This window comes from Rhinolophus hipposideros, assembly GCF_964194185.1.
Source record: "Rhinolophus hipposideros genome assembly, chromosome: 12".
Classification (NCBI taxonomy): Eukaryota; Metazoa; Chordata; class Mammalia; order Chiroptera; family Rhinolophidae; genus Rhinolophus; species Rhinolophus hipposideros.
In genome coordinates, this window is record NC_138058.1 from 63792205 (window position 1) to 63808190 (window position 15986).

Sequence of the window (15986 nt, forward strand, 5' to 3'; positions counted from 1 at the left end):
GGGGCCTGGGCCAGTGGGGACAAGGTCACAAGCACAGTGGTTAAAATCCAAAGGAGAACATCTGCTTGTTGTGGCTCAGGCTCATCCTTAGGACTGGGCTCAGCCAAGAAAACTGCATAAAAAATAAGTCAACTCATCACCAAGGAGCTGAGCCTGGACCTGGGCCATTTGTCAACTCAGGGCCCAGCTTACGGCATTGCCCAGCTATTGGTCTGGGGGTCCCATCCTAGGGGTGGCATCTGGAGCCGACAACCATGTCAGCATCACTGAGTCTTTCTCAGTTTCCTTGTGTTAAAGGCTGTGTAGCCACTGCCTACCTGGACAGTGCTACAGATGACCACAGCCCATAAGGCCTGCCAGAAGAGCCAGGAGGGGCTCCTGAGCTCCTGTGTCAGGGACAGCTCGATGCGCTACCTCAGTCTTGCACTGCCCAAGGGGGGAGATTGCAGTCTCACTAGCCTCCTTCTTCTTTAACAAGTGCAAAGAAAACCCAAAATAATGAAATTAAGTTTTGTTATTTCCATCAGAATGACACATGAGTAACAATTGTTAATAAAAAAAAGTCAAAGACATCTAATTCCTTTATCTAATTTTCTAGTTAGAGACAATTTCCTTTTTTCCTCACAATGTTTGGATAACAAATACTCTAATGTAATATTACTTCCACATCCCCAAAACAAGTGAAAGGTAGACAAAGAGAACACAGAAGCGAGACGTAAACTGTGGAGAAATTCTGAGATGGAAAATGTGTCAAGAAAGGATTGAGATAGTACATTCATAAGCTGTAATTAGGAGTAAACATCCCTGAGAGGATATCCTCTCAGGTGTTTGGTTTTCTCTGCCCTGGTAATGACGGTCTCCGCACTGCACTGGTACACAGGATGGGCAGCAGGGTCTGATGAAGAGACCCTTCTCCCTGCTGAAGAAAAGACCAAGGATATATATATTTTTGATAGGTTCATGAGAATCTTGACTCTCATGAGACCATCCATCGCTACAAAACTCAAATGTATATTTTAATCTGGAGAATCATCAGAAGGACTTACATTTGGACGCTGATCTTATAAAGAGAAAGGAAGCAAAGGCAGAGAAATGTGCAGAAAATGGGGGGAGGTGGTTAAACATTTATAGGACCATGTCCGCATCATCCCAAAAGACACATTATTGAAATGTGCACTGTTTATAAATACTTACACTCCTTGACCTCTTATTAATGTGCACAGCATTCAAGCGACCTTCGGTATGGACTGAAACCAACAGGTTCACATAACTTCCTTTCAAAAATCTGTGTTTTGACTGTGATTAAAAAAAAATAGTTGAGGGAGAGAGGGTCTCTTTCTTGAACTTGACAGTACAGAAAGAAAGGAACATACAGAAAAACTCTATAAAGCTAGAAATTCAAAGCAATATCAAAAGTGCTTCCTCGAGAAGTGACAGTGTAGACGTCCCCACACACCCCCATACCCAGAAAGCTTTTGCTCATCAGTGTAATGACATCATACCCATTTGGAAACAGTGTCAGTAGTGATTAGTCAGCAGGTTTTTATTATATTGTTATGATGTATTCTTGCTATCTGAATAGGAACGTTGAGACTAATAAAATTTGGGGAAAAAGTCAACAGAAAACTTATAGACCCATAATTTTTTAAATTTTGCTTTCACTGAAGTAGTGCTACCATTTATAGGCTTCATCTGTGTGGTCACAAGACCAGAAAAGACAGTGTGATCTGCTGCACCATTCCCTGTCATGTCACTTGAAACAGTTCAGGAGATGCTCTCTCTTTGTCCACCCCAATCAGCTAGTTCTGCATTTACAAAATCAAATCCCCAAACACTGCAGCATGTAGCTCTGAAATCATTCATGATTTGCACAGCAGAATGGGTACTCTTTCTTTTTAATGAAAATGATCATATTTTTATGTTTTAATTAAAAATTAATAATGGTAATGATAATAATATGGAAATATTTGAAACTTTAAATACAGGTGTGAAAAAAAGGTGATGCATACCAGCGTTCCATCTAAGAATGAGTGAAAAGAAGAAAGGTCTGAGAGACCTCAGAGCCAATACCCCTTAGAGCACTCGGAAGAGGGGTTGAATTTGTCGAGTTTTTATACCCTGCTTCCTTGAAAGTAAGACCTAGCTGGACAATCAGCTCTAATGTGTCTTTTGGAGCAAAAATTAATATAAGACCAGGTATTATATTATATTATATTATATTATATTATATTATATTATATTATACCCAGGCTTATAGTATAGTAAAATAAGACCAGGTCTTATACTAACTTTTGCTCCAAAAGAAGCATTAGAGCTGATTGTCCGGCTAGGTCTTATTTTCGGGGAAACATAATACAACTTCAGTTAACAGATAAGTGCAGCTGCCAAAGAACTCCTTTAGATGAATTAACAGAATTTTAATGTCCAGATCCACAAAGGTGGTAGGTAGGACAGTCCTCTCATGTACCAGAGTAATGTTTCCTATTCTGAACACTGGGATGGAGAAAATAATGACAGCCTGCAGTGCTGAATTAAAATGGCTGACGGTCTAGAAAGGTATGATTTAGGGCAAAATAGAAAGCAGAGAGGACATTTAGCTGGTGTAAGGAGATTTGGGGAGTTCATGTACATTGTATTGAAATATTTGAAAGTTTTCCGGTCGAGGAAGGACAAGTCATGCTCTTTGGCTCTAAAAGGCCAAAGTCCAGCTGGTAATCATTGTAAGATATAAGCTCTTTACTCCACAAAAGGGCTCATTTGGACCATTCTGGGGAGGTCGTCAACTCCCTATCACAGCAGTGCTCAAGAAGAGAGCGAGCATTCACTTACGGAGGATATAGCATCAGATGGAATGAACGTAAAGATTCCTCCAATGTAGCAATTACTCTCCTACAATCCCCCCATCCTCTTCTCTCCAAAGGTCACCACCATACAGGCCATATCATGTTGTGTAACTTTCATCCCTAGTTCTTTTTTCTTTTTTTTTTTTTTTTCATTTTCCAAAACTGCTGCTCTCATCACGGGGTGCAATAGCGTACCGACGTCTCATGCTTTCTTGCTCCCTTGAGGAATGTTCCAGTTTGGGTAATTACATTCTGCCAGCCTAAATTATCCCTGCACTTTACATGAGTCAGGCATTTTTCTTTAATATCTATCCTAAATTGTTGCATAGTGTTTCTGTGTACCAGTAAATATCACATACATGCCAAGGTAATAGTCAGAACCTTGCAAACAGCCCACCCCGTTTATAGGAGAACAAGGAACATTTATAGGAGAACAAGGAAAGATTAAAACTAATTAAAATTTACTCCGATTATTCATACACTTTCTGCATGTTTGGGCCTTTATTCTGGCTGTTAAGGGAAAATGGCTTCATATACCCTGCACTTACTTTTCGGGGTTTGGTGATTATTTTTTTCAGTTCCCATTTCTTTCCAGTTCCTGCTTCACCCAAACAGCACCCCAAAATAGCACCCCAATATAAATATAAATTAAAGGTGCAGTGAAGAGGTGGAGAGTTGGCCTGGACCCCTTCATCTCAGAGGTAATTTTTAAAAACAGCTTTGCAAATTCTATCATGATCATGACTGCTCCACTCAGAGGCTATATCCCTTAAATATACATTTTTATCTTTCTTTTCCCCCCATTTTGTTCATCTGCCTCCTTATTAGGAGTATCTATTCTAGTTACTTTCATTGCTGACCTTGGGAGTTTATTGCAAATATTATTTCTCTTGCTTGCTTGCTCTCACTCTCTCTCATTCTAGTACACACACACACACTGGGCTCTGACCTCATTCCTGTAATGGTCCTAGTGTCTCAAGATAGCGTACTTTCACATACAAATCATTTTTTTTCCATGTATGTTTTGTATTAGGCAAGAGGCACATCTGGGCACACACTAGCTTGTTTGGATGTTGTGAGCATTAGTGAACAGTCTACTGATGCTGGCACTCGCTAAGGTGTGTTATAGACACTAGATTTGGGGCTCTGTGGTCCACATAGCACAGGCTGGGTCTCCTTATCCTCATCCCTCAAGGGTTAATACAAGGTCTAAAATAAATGGTAGCCCAGGAAATACAGTTTAAAGTGACATGAATGGAATGAAAAAAGTAAATTATATGAGCGAGATTCTAAACTTCAATATCCCAAAGCCTTGTTAGGCATATGCCTGAGGTCCATGAGCTCTGTTCTCTGATCTCCAAGCTCACCTTTCCTCCTTCAAGACTGACCTTTATGTTTCCATTTCTCTCTTCTCTAAAGCACAGAAGCTTCCCTCATCGGAGTATTCTCTGTCCCTTTAAGATTTGGGTCTTTTTTGTCTGCCATTTATTGCTGGGTCAAGATATTCACACATGTATTCATGTGTTTATCCTTTCATGTGACAAATACTTATGGAAATGAACTTTGTGCCCAGAATGGTGTAATTTCCAGAGGTACAGAGATAAGAGTTGTGCTCATGAAACATACCGTGCAGAGAGGACGACAAATCATGGATGTTGGGCTGGGAAGTGCTGTCTCCAATGCCACCCATTTCCAGTATCGTCTCGCTAGGCAGGCTGGAGAGGAAGCAGGACAGAGGAGAGTCAGGGACCAGGAGTTCGGAGACCTCAGGTGTTGTTGCTTAGACACTGCCCAGACTCCATTGCAGTCTCTGGAAAGCCTTTTCCTTTCTGGGTCTGAGATTGTCTAACAGTGAGGAGGGCTGATGGCATGATGCTCACTGTGGTCCTTCAGGTGCTGACATTTTATGCTTCTCCAGGCAGATGCCTTAACTTACAGTAAACAGAAGGCAGGAATGACTGGGCCTAAAGTCGCTAATTAGGCAAAGAACACTCCATACGTTTCACTTCATCTGAACTTTAGGTAATTTTTGCTTTACGGTTTACTCTTTCCTCCACACAATTTTCTTATCTATTCTAAGCTGATTCACAAATGGTTGCAAGAATTTGGGGGCTTACGTTGGCTGTTTTGCAATTCAGACAAGTGATTAGAATATTCCCAGCACATACACTTAATCAAAACAAGCCCAATTAAGCTCACTACTCCAGATTCCACCTCATTAGCTTTCTGTTCCTAAAATATAACAGATGTCATTGCTGCAGGCCCGAAGGTACAGACACATTTTTCAGCTAAGCACTTACAATGCAACCTAAGTTACAGGAAGATTTAATTATTACTTTCATTGTCATGGCTTCCTGTGGAAGCTCATTTTTCACTTAATAGCAATGTCTTTCTATCTAGTTGCCCACTGCCACCAAAATAATGTGTCTTTTCCCTCAAATGGTGAGTTCATAAAAACTTTCATTCCAATCCTCTCCTTTTCTGCCTGGTAAATTGATTTTGATTGCTCCTGGATTGATCCGACCCTGCACGTTTTAAGTGAAAGGAAGGAGGAAGAAATGGGATGTGATGATTCCTTCACCTTTCTTAGTTAACCTCTGAGCTTTTTTATGGGCTACTGTGACACCATACTCAAAGAAGCGTTCACATTTCTATTTTTTTCTGTATTTCAGACAATATTTTCTTACGGCACCAAGTTTGCATTGTGATTCCATGCCTGTGTTTTCTCCTCAAAGCCATCAACTCTTCTAAGCCTGGAGCTTATCCTTATTTTTGCCATAATCCCAGCTCTGAGCACACACTGGCACACAGTAGGTACTTGTTTTGAAGAATAGAAGACAAATAATTAAAGGAAAGAACTGAATCAAACTATGTTCTGGGCCACAAAAGAAACAAAAATGTTTTATGTGAGCGAGAGCTAGTGACTTACTCTTTTAAGTGGAATAATTGGTGATTATTTGTCCAAAAAGCAGATAGCTGTAAATCTCAGTCTATACATTATTCACTGATTCAATTTTTCTAATCAATGTTAGCATTAGTTCACTAGGTCCTACTTTTTAAAATTCATATGTTCTTAATTATTGTGGAAATGCCATAGTTGGAGATACTAACACTCAAGGAAGTAATAAGTATTCTGGCAAGTCATACGTACAATCAGCCCCTCTGTGCCTTTCCTCACGACCCACGGGAAAAAGTACGTCAGACCAAGCCTCCTCTTCAAGGTAAATTTGGCACCTTGTGTGTTTCAAGATCAGGTTTTATTCATGGGCATATTTCTTCTCCTCCTCTCACTTTGCATTTCTAGGTAAGTACTTATTTTCTAAAGAGACTCTAGCTTTTTTGTTTTCCTGGAAACATTAAACAATAAGAAAGAGATAACCATACCCCATAGATGTATCTCTTACTTCGTTTAGGTTTATAGATGGGTGTGGACTTAGAATTTATAATCTGGTGGTGAGTTAAATCAGATGTGCACTATCCATCCATCCCTTCAAACATATATACATACATACACACACAATGAAATCATAAAAATATGACTTGTCATATTAAAAACTGACAAGAACTTATACATCCAAATGAGTGTCTTTCTCTTCAATAGTGTGTCCCTGGTGAGTGGAAAATCATTCTAAAAAGGCTGACATCACTCAGAACTTTCCAAAGCTTTCTTCATGACATTTCCTAAGACCCATATGGTAGTCAACTCGGGTTACCGTGACAAAATGCCACAGACTGTGTGGCTTAAACAACAGACATTTATCTCTCACATTTCTAGAGGCTGGCAAGTCCAAGATCAAGTGGTCCGCCAGGTAAGTTCCTGGTGAGAGCCTGCTTCCTGACACCTTCTCACCATGCTCTCCCATTGGCTCTCTCTGCCTGTACACAGAAAGAAAGCCACTGAGCTTTCTGGTGTCTTCTGTTAGGAGGGCATTAATCTCATCGGACCAGGACCTCACTTTTCTGAACTCATTAGACATCAGTCACCTCCAAGAAGGTCCTACCTGCAAATATGGTCAATCGAAAGGCAGAGCTTAACATACAAATTTTTGAGAAGCAAAACCTTCCGTCCATAACAAACTGGTTTAATAAAAATAATACAAATGTCAACCGAATTGTCTTGAAACCAGAGACTTTGTGTTTCAAGAGGAGAAAGTATAGTTTGCTCTCCTTAGTCACCCCTCCTCATCTTACTTATTTACTTGATTTGGCTTCAAATAATCTTTGGCAGTTTCTAATAGTGAAATTCACCATCGACATGTAAAAAATTGTCACTACAGAAATTTAAAGACTGCATTACGGAGGTTGAAGGCAATTTTCAAGGAGGAATTCAATATTTCTCTGGAATGATTACAGGATTATTGGAATTAGTGCACAGGTGTCTGGATTGACTATTAGATGGGCAGGAGCATTTAACCTGATTGAAAACGTGGGGTATGTTGATCAAGGCAGCCAATGGCCTGTGGGTAGAGTGACACCTGGTAGTCATAACACACCTGCAACGTACCTGTGATTAAACAGCATCATGCCATAGAAGAGTCAGCAGAACATAGTAAAGTTAAACAATAAAAACAAAATGCTTTTATTTTTAAATTCTTTGAGGGTAGGGCAATATTTGTCTTGCTCATGACTTTATCTCCAGGGCCTAGAATAATGCTGAGCACAGAGCAGGCAATTAATAAATGCTTATTGAATTGACTAGATAGGTAATTCTCTAAAAGGCCAACTAATCAGGTTCTGTAAAACCTAAAGCCTCTTAAATATACAGCAAGGCTTGGCAAACTATATTCCTCAAGTCAAACCTGGCCTGGCACCTTTTTTGTATGGCCTGTGAGCTAAGAAAAAAAATTTTTGTTGTTGTTTTCATTTTTAAAAGGTTGAGGGGAGGCAAATCAGAAGCAGCCACTTGAAAATTATATAACATTCTAATTTTAGTGGGCTTTATTGGAACATAGTGTTAACATAGTAATTTTTATTAATAAATCTAGATTTATTAAAGAGGATTTTATTGGACAGGATTATTGTGGGGGGCGGAGTCCATGAAAATAAGGAGAGTTGAACTTTTGCGATATAAAGGAGGCTTTAACTGTAAGATTAACAAGTGTCTCAAGGGTTTGGCATAAAGGGCTTCTCTTTTGTAGAAAGGAATGAGCAAGACTAGAAAGAACTGAGGGTGGTAGTGAGTAAAATGTGGGTGGGATCAAATAATAGAAGGAATAACAAACGCTTTTATGCTGAGGCCAGCTGACTTTCTGGGAGCAGCCCTTAAGGATGGGTTATATGCTCGCTCAGGCTGAAGGTTGGCCAAAGTTTGGGGGCAGTGAGCATCTTAACCAAACTTTGGTTAAAAAGGCATATTGTTCCCATTCATCCGTTGAAATAAAAGTAGTTCAGTTAATTATGTATGAGGCCAATAATGGGAATCTGGGAAGTCGGTACCTGGCTTGGTCATGGGTAAACCAGGAGGCCATGCATGAGTCTTATCTAAGCCATAGGGGAAGGGTGGTTCTTTGCAATAAGCCATTTTCTACAAGACAACAGGGTAGGGGATTTCTTAACCTCTCTGCTTCCCAGGGTCACAGGACTCAGGTCAGGAGTCCAGGTCTAAAGTCAGGAGCCACATGCATCCATTTCTATGTTATCTGTGGCTGCTTCCACACTGCAAGGCAGAACTGAGTAGATTCACAGAGACTGAATGGCTCACAAAACTAAAATAGTATATCTATCTGCCCTGTTATCATAAAAGTTTGTTGACCTCTGATATAAAGGAATTGGTTGGGGAAGGGATTTGGATTGAATTGGTAGAAATTTTAAATGATACAATATACTCCAAGTAATGCAGCTTAGCAAATTCTTAATTAAACTCCTAGATTTCAGTGACATCTCCTGGAAGACATCATTCCTATCTGATTCCTGCCAGAGGCTGTGCCCAGTTCCCCCCCTGAGCTCATGACACCCAACCAGGCCTCCCTCTTAGCCCTCACTCACTGCCTTGAAATGGCTGTCTCCTCCCCAGGCACTTAGTTTCTTGAGGAAGAATATGCTTTTGTTTCCTTCTTTGAATTTTTAACACCTAGAACAGAGCCTGAAAATCTGGAGAATGAAGAAAACAACATAAGAACAAACAAACTTTGATATTCAAAGTCATTACTAACAAGTATTGCCAAAGACAAGCCTGGCTCTAGGGAGGAGGTAAGAGCAATCTTTAATCACACTGTGCATATGCAAAGCTACTGTTAGAGTGCAAAGAAACACTTTGTTCGCTTTAGTAGGTTAAATATGCCTCTCCACAAATGTGTTAACACCCTTCTTTTGCTTAGCAAATCCTCTTTTCATGAGCTGTTCAAAGGTAAACTGAATCCCCAGGTTGGATTATCATAACCTCCCTATCTGTGTGCATGTATTAAACTCATCTCTCCCATCTTAAAAAGAAATTACTCTGTAGCCCCACATTCATCTCAAATATCAACGAACTTTTCACTTGCAGAGTCAAACATCTTTAACAAGTCATTTACATTCTCTCCCCGAAAACTTAACTTCTACCTTTAATGACTTTCCTGATACCAAGCCTCCTTTGGGGCTCATTCTTTGCCAACTCTTAAATGTTAGTGTTTCTCGAAGCTTCCACTTCCATTTTCTTCTAACACTATGCAGTCTTCTTGAAGGAGCTCACTTCCGAGGCTGCAAGGACTAATAAGGGCTTATCATGGACAAACCAGCCCTTGCAGCTCTAATGTCTTCTGTGAGTTCCAGGACTATAATTACACATCGTCTATGTGACACCTTTATTGGAATGGTCCACAGACACTTCATGCCTCTAAAGCAAAACTAAAGCCCCTTCCCCAACTCCCACGTTCCTCATCTTGGATTTCCTTTCTCAGAGAACGCCACCACCATCATCTACCTTGGACTCCAGGTGATCCACAATGTCCCTCATACAACTAGTCACCAATGTCTAATGATTTTACTTCCCAAATAGTCCCCCAATACTTTCCCATCTCACAATTCCATCTGCTTCTATTGTGCTTCTCATAACAATACTTTCACCTGGTTTTATCCCCATAACAAGCTCTTAACACTTTTCCGAGTCCTCAGTTTTACACATGGTAATTCTTCCTTCATTCTAAGATGAAAATTTGATCAAGTCACATGCCTGCTTTAAATAGTTTAAGTCCAAATATGCACAGTGTGATTAAAGATAACGTTTTAACTCGATGTAAAAGAAACTTTGTGACCTGGGACCTCCAGACTCTGTCTTGCTGTCTGCCTTACACCACATCCCTCTCTCTCACACCCCATCTCACGCAGTAGCCTCCAGCCACAAAAAAACAAAACAAAACAAAACAAAAAAAAACAATTGTCTTCTCAATATGTCGCTCTCTCTCTGGCCTCCCATCCTTTTCACAGGATGTTTTACTTTTTCAGACTACCCTTTGCCCACCCAAACTTTACCCTTGTTCCTAGCCAAAACCTACTCGTCATTCATATCAGAGCTTACACATCAATTTCTCTAAGGAGGCTTCATATTGCCCTGCCCCACCACCATTTGGGTCTGTTAGGGGGCCTTGCTATCTCTCCTTTAGAACCCTGTACTTCTCCTCTCACAGCATGGACCACATTGTGCTGCAATTGCCTACTTCCTCACCTAAATTCCATGTAATTGGTATGTTTCATAAAGTCAGAACACATGATTATATTAGTCTGTCATGTATCCCCAAAAACCTGTTACACTACCTGGCACATGGCTGGCATTCAGTAAATAAATGTGAAATAAATAGAAGAATGAAAACTTTTTATACTTCAAAAGAGATTGGTGAAATGCATCTCTTCTTTTGTCTTTTTATTAAACAAGTAACCAGTTTGCTAGATTATTAAACAAGGGACCAGTTTATAGGCCCAAATCTACAGTAATAACTTGAAAACATTAAAGGCCTGTGGGATATAGAAGATTTTACACAGAAAGTCACTGCTTTGTTGTTACTGTTTGTTGGTGTTTTCCTCATTTGTCCTGTGACTTTGAAATACATTTTTTTTGTCAAATTTGGTAACTGAGGGTAAGGTCTTGAATATGATCAGAACTTTCACTTTGAGGGATGATATGAGATATTCATAAATGCTAATTAATATCTAACTACATTTCAAAAGCATAACCTTCTAAGAATTCTTGATTCATCCAGGCAATTGCCTCCCTGTTCCTGTTTCCCTCCCCAAGCTGTTTTGTGAAGCCCACCTTGAACTGTGTTTGTCTTGCCTCTGCTTCCCTACCCTGAGAGCCCACATGCATGCAGGTACATTTCATCCATCCCTGACAAGTCTCTAGAAAATTGGGACAGAGCTTTTAAAATGATACAAATCACTGTAGGTTTGGCACCATCCACATCATCCATTTATGTTTGCTATTAGCATCTGTGCTGAGGCTGGGAGGTAGCTGCCAAGCCTTGACTGTCACTGAGATGAAATTTAGCTGGTGGGGCTGAAGCCAGGCTTATTACTGTTCAGATTGTGGAGTTTCATGATTGTCCTCTCTTGTTAGCATGCTTCCATTTGATCACAGAAAGTGTAGATTGCTTTGCAAAATCTATCTTAATTAATCATAAATAGTGCCTGATGGGAAGATTGCTGCTTTCATCTTAGTGAAGTAAAACACAATCACTAAATCCTTTTCTTGCTCCAGGTTTTCAAAGCATTGTGCAGGTTGCCTCCTTATACGTCTGAGATGCTAGGAGATCTAATCACATAGTGTGTTACTGATAGCCTCATTAGGCTGTACCTTCAAGAGTTATTCCCGGCCCCTTCTCCACCAGCAGACTCAAATCCCAATGAGTTAAATGGGGACACTGGAATGGCAAAACAATCCCACTCCTTCCCAGCAGCTAATTAAGAAGAAGGGTAAAGCATTGCGCTAAAGACTTCAGTGAGTTTGCCTGGCAGTTCTTCAAGGGTGACCTTGTAGCAAATGGTGAAAGTACAGAAGAGAGTCACTGTTGCGTGGTAAATGATCATCAGGAAAGTTCAAATGCTACCGAATGGGTGGCTAAGTATGTTAGAATGAGCTTGCTTTGTTCTCTGCCCCTTTGAACTCACAAAATTTCCTTTCTGTACAGACAGAGAAAGCGAATAATGAAGAACTTAACCCTCTACTTAAATGGACAATATAAAATCAGTCGCTTGCACCAGTAATATAAATGCTACATATTGGGGCTTGAACAGTTTACCATGGGGCACCCATGTAAGATAATGGGCCTAAGTATCTGCATAATGAGTACTGTAATTGCCCTTCTCTCTTGCCAGCCTCTATTTAGAGACTTAAAAGAGAGGGGGAAAAAAAGCTAAAAATCCAATTTCCCATCTTCTCTTGTATCTTCAGGTGAGGCCCTGTGAGATGATTCTGACCAATGAAAAATATGGAGAAATCTGCTGATACCAACCCTGTTTCCATATTCTTGCCACCTGGAATGAGGAGATGTACCAGTACTTGGGATCAGGAAGACAGAAGCCACATGCTGAGGATGGCAAGACAGGAAGACAGGAGCAACCTGAATTCCTGATGCCATGTGAATTGGCCTTACAAGTCCTGGGTTACCTATGTCCACCTCTCAGTGCATAATGTCAGCTCCTGTGTTTTTAAGTCACTATTAGCCAGGACATCTGTTCCGGAGAGCAGAAATCTTTCCTTTCTGATGGAGAACACAAAGGACTTATGATGACGTCTTGCCTTTTTCCTAAGAACTTCATATCTGTTGCACTCCATGGGTCCAGACGATACATGTGAGCATTGACAGAAGATGGGCATGTGAAAGCAGATTAGACCTGATGCATCTCCTCTTATGAAATATGAAACAGGTTCTTAATATTTAGGAATTAGTGTCCTGAAGAACTTCAGTTCTCAAATTCACAAATGTCTGGTGCTCTTCTCAAGAGCAATGGAAGCATCTAATTCTTTTTCTTTCTCTCTCTGGTCCCATAACTCACCCTCATCTTCTTTTCTTGCTGCTCCAGATTAATGGTTGGTAGTAGAGTTAGTTCCTTTGGGCGCTTCTGTCATTTCACAACTTCGGAAGACATTTTCTTCTTAATAAATGAACAGCCAACTGACCATTCCTTCCTCAAACTGACCTTACCTTCAGTCATTTCATGAAACTTCTGGCTTGCATATGGCACTCATTCTAGTTTCTTGGCCTGACATGAATATTGTCTTCTTATTGTAATGTTCTTTTTTTTTATTCTAATAAAAAGTCAATAATAAGTAGTTAAGTGCCGATGGACAAATTGCCACATTTACCAGAATCAAACCACCAGTTTCTGTGACCTCTTCAGTATATCTTTATTTTCCATTCTAGAAGTTCACTTACATTTTGTCAAGTAAATAGTTTGAATCCTTCTTTTAGAGTTAACATTTATATAAGGATTTAGAGTCCCACATCCTAGCAAAAAGTGTGTGGTTCAGAAACATCACAATACGGCAGGTCACACCATTTGCTAATAGACAAAAGTTCTGAAAACGAAACATGCGTTGTATTTTTAAGCACATTCTAACTGATGGTGGATCAGGTACCACATATGGATTTACAAGTTTTATCAAGAGAAATAGTTTGGAGGAGGAAATATCCATGATTATCTTAGGCTCAAATTTTAAGATAGATTATCTATCCATGAATTGCCAAATGCAATTTTGCAGGGCCTTATGGGTAGCCTTGAAGCAAAGGAAAGAAAAATGAAAATGTCATTCCAAGAGTGTGCTGCTGCCTCAGATTCAAAGCAGCATGATGTTCATCAGAGAAGTGAAACTTCCGTGTCAGGTATATGTCAGTAAACAATAGAGAATACTGGTTTCGAAACACCAGGAAAGCTTTACGTCATTGTGGCTCCTTAGCAATGACTTAGTAAAGTCTGTGTCTGCCCTTGGTGTTTTTGGAGATTCTTGCTCAAGGTGACAGACACGTGCCACAGGTCTCTAAGACAAATTTGCTTGATTAAACATGGAATTATCAATATGGCCTAAGAGTTCCTACTTAGATTCAGTATGTCCTCCCCTTGCCACTAAAGAGTGACTTTATGAATCATTACTATTAGCTGCAACAAATCATCATGTACTTGTTTAGGAAGTGTAATAAAAACAAATTCTGTTAAATGGAGGAAATGGAAAGGAAGGGAAAGAACCTTTGGGGATTTAGGTTAAGGATTCCTGATAAGAGCAACTTGCAATTTAAATACAAGAATCCTTTCCTATTTTACAAGCTAGTATATCTTTTCAACAAACAGACGACTTGTTAGAATTATAATAAAAATTACATAATAATAATGAGTTCAATAGCTGTTGGAGATTTGCCCAACACTGAAGATGCAAAATATGGGAAAGGACTGTGAGACTGAATAAGAACAGAAGGATGGAGGGTAAACTTCAACAAACAAAAAGATCAAACTGGGAAAGTCACCTCGTGCTGTCATTATTAAAAATGGGCCCATCAAAGAATCTGCCGATGTTCAAATACAGCTCTTTATCAAATCTGCCAAGTCAAATAAGAGCCTAAGTGATGGTCAGATGATGGGTACAAATCCATCTCCATCACCCATCTGGATGCCTGTGAAAAGTGACTTGAAGGAATATCTGATTCACATATGCCAATAAAATATTACTAAGTAACTGGATACAAGCATCAAGAATAGGCAGGTTTGATGCAAATTCAAATGCATTCTCAACTTGAAGACCAGGCAGGAAGTATTCCTTTTTCTGTTCTTCAGTTTGAATCTCAGCACAACATTTACACTCCCCTGAGGGTAGTGATCCCAGCAATTGCATTACTGCTGTATTAGACACACCCCATTCTCTGAGTGGATTTGGGTCATAATGCGTCCTCAGGTACCTACAGCTAACACTCCTGTGGGAGACAGGAGAAGAAGGGACAAGAAGGGACAAGTCCAGGTTTTGCTAGATTGATGTGACAATGTCAGAATCAGGAAGAAAAATCATATAAACTTAGGATATAAAATCTATTCACTCATCCTATGCAGTGGAAATCCACCCAATATTATGCCACTTGGAAAGCATATCACATATTAAATTGATTAAAACATGCTTTGAATTAAGTGTGGGTCATGACATCTCAAATTGAGATCTTATTGGTCACCTCCTTTGAAAGTAATTGGCTGACTGGCTGGCTTTACACAGAGGAATCAAGGTTAGGTAAGCCTAATTAACTTGAATTCTAAATCAAAGAGTCACTTTGAATCTAAATGTGACATTTCAATCAGTCAGCAATTATTATCCATTTGCACAAGACCTTGTGTTCAAATATATATAAGGAGATCTTGGGGAGCTAACAATCTAATTAATAAAATAAGGGGAATTATTTAAAAAAAAACAAGGACAGGCCATTATAATTCAGTTCTTAACTATGTAGTAGAGATTGCACATCCTTTAAGAGTTTAGGGCTAAAACAATGAAAATAGATGAGGTCATCTAATGAAAAGGTATAGCAAGAGAAGAGGAGAGGCCCACAAACATCTGTATTTAAGGGGAAATACAGAAGAAAAATCCTTTCCCAAGATGGAATAATAAGAGCGAAGTGATAGCATCGTTTCTGAGTAGCAGTTCCTTACTTGTAAAATGTGACAAAAGTTCTACTTTACAAATTCTGAGGGTAAAATTAGATCAAGTGAAATGGAAGTCCTTTATAAAGTGTAGATGTGTTATAAAGGATTATTTTCTGTCACTCCAAAAAAATAAATAAGTACTAAAAATAAAAAATAAATTTAAAAAAAGAGTTTAGGGAAGGTGATTCCAACGTGGGCCAGAACAACCAGAGAGACCTGAATTGAGGTGGTGAGATCTGAACGAATGCATCATCAATAGGATTTAATTGAAAGGGGTAGGATATTTGGGGCAAGGGACACGACACAAGCACAAGCAAGGAGAAAGGAATAGGGAGAGAAACAGTTTTCTTTAAACTGCAGTAAATAAGCATTTCTTGCCTCTTGACTTTTCTGCATTGTTTTAACAACTATCTCTGAAATAGTTGAATGATGAATGGCCCCAGAAAAAAAGCAGGAGCATACAAATGAGTGATAGTAGATTAGAAAAGAGAAAATCATCAGGAGTTGAAACTATAAAATTAAATTGCTGGGAGTATATAATGGAGATTCAAA